This window comes from Silene latifolia, chromosome 1, assembly GCF_048544455.1.
Source record: "Silene latifolia isolate original U9 population chromosome 1, ASM4854445v1, whole genome shotgun sequence".
Taxonomy (NCBI): domain Eukaryota; kingdom Viridiplantae; phylum Streptophyta; class Magnoliopsida; order Caryophyllales; family Caryophyllaceae; genus Silene; species Silene latifolia.
The window spans coordinates 37,854,304-37,855,752 of record NC_133526.1 but is presented as its reverse complement, the minus strand read 5'-3'; the positions used below and the strand labels follow the sequence as shown (position 1 = coordinate 37,855,752).

Here is a 1,449-nt window from a genome sequence, read left to right as displayed (position 1 = left end):
GTTACAATAGAAATCTCATTTCAACTCCCGTCCCTTGGGATCCGACCTTTACTTGCCTCTTTACTAATTGTAGAGTTGCTTGTTAAGCTATAAATTGTGTTTTGATTCGACCGTGACCAACGACCACATCTTAATTTGTGAACACTTAGCGGGATCGCATAAAAAATGGCGCCGTTGCCGGGGACGGTGTTTGTTTGACTTAGATTTCTTTTTATTGTTATTAGTTGTGTCTTCCTTCACCTTGAGGAAGTAAAACTCCTCAAGGTTTGTTCTAATTGTTTTTGAGTTGTTTGATATTTTGCATGTCTAGAAGGTTACAAAGTGATTTGTTACCTTTTGACCGTGAAATCGAAAGAACCTTGACGAACAATAGGAGACTTGTTAGGAGGAATTTGAGAGGTGTTGGTGAAGTTGTTCAACCCACTAGTGAGTTTGTCAATCCTTTCGCAATAGAAGGAGAAGAAAACCCATTACACAATACCCCACAAAATCCACCTACAATGCCAAAATTCAAGTCACACTCCGTACCCACCGAGGAGAATCTACCAAATGGTACTCCTACACCGCAACATCTCACTGGAAACTTTATTGCCAAGTCCGCCTTCATCCAACTAGTTGAGAGGAGCCAATTTGGGGGGATGCCTAGTGAGGATCCTCATTCTCATATGGAAACCTTTTGCGATTATTGTGATGCTATCTCTCAAACGGGCGTGACTCAAGACCAAATTAGATGGGTCTTATTTCCTTTTTCCTTAATCGGCACCGCAAAGCAATGGTTGAAGGGTCTTGATAAGGCCACCCTTGGAATAGATTCTTGGAAGAAGTTGGCTCTAGCTTTCTACAAAAAATTCTACCCACCGGAAAAGACCAACATGCTAAGAGCTCAAATTACGGGTTTTAAGCAAAGGGATGAAGAGTCTTTGTATGAAGCTTGGGAGCGGTTCAAGGGAATTTGTCGCTCATGTCCTCACCATGGACTTAGCGAATGGTTTTTGGTGCAACAATTTTGGAATGGTTTATATGAAGATTCTAGAAACATTCTCAATATGGGATCGAATGGGATGTTCACCGAGGGTGATGACAACCAAACTTGGAGCAAAATTGAAGAAATGGCAATCCACAATTCACAATATAGTAGGCCTCGCAAGGCTACTAGAGGAGGAAAGTATGAAGTGGACGCCGTTACTCAATTAGGTGCCTAACTAAGCTCTCATATCGATACAATCAACTTGAAGTTTGAACAAGCTATGGCTAGACTTGAGGAAAACTCAAAATCATCGAAGCATCATGTCAATGCCATGACGGCATCCTCATCAATCCCAAGTGGGATATGTGAGAATTGTGGAACTTTGGGTCATGACCCTAGTGAGTGTAGGGGAACAACCGAACAAGTGAATGCTTTCCAAGCATATAAAAGTGGTACCCCTTATTCAAATTTTTACAATGAAA

The 1,449-nt window shown here is 41.5% G+C and overlaps 1 non-coding gene across 1 annotated transcript; it reads right to left on the bottom strand.

Annotated features, from left to right (window-relative positions):
• Nucleotides 1-872: 872 nt before the first annotated feature.
• Nucleotides 873-979, bottom strand: LOC141618076 (small nucleolar RNA R71). Its single transcript, XR_012531296.1, has one exon. It is a non-coding gene; the product is annotated as a small nucleolar RNA R71 (small nucleolar RNA).
• Nucleotides 980-1,449: the final 470 nt, after the last annotated feature.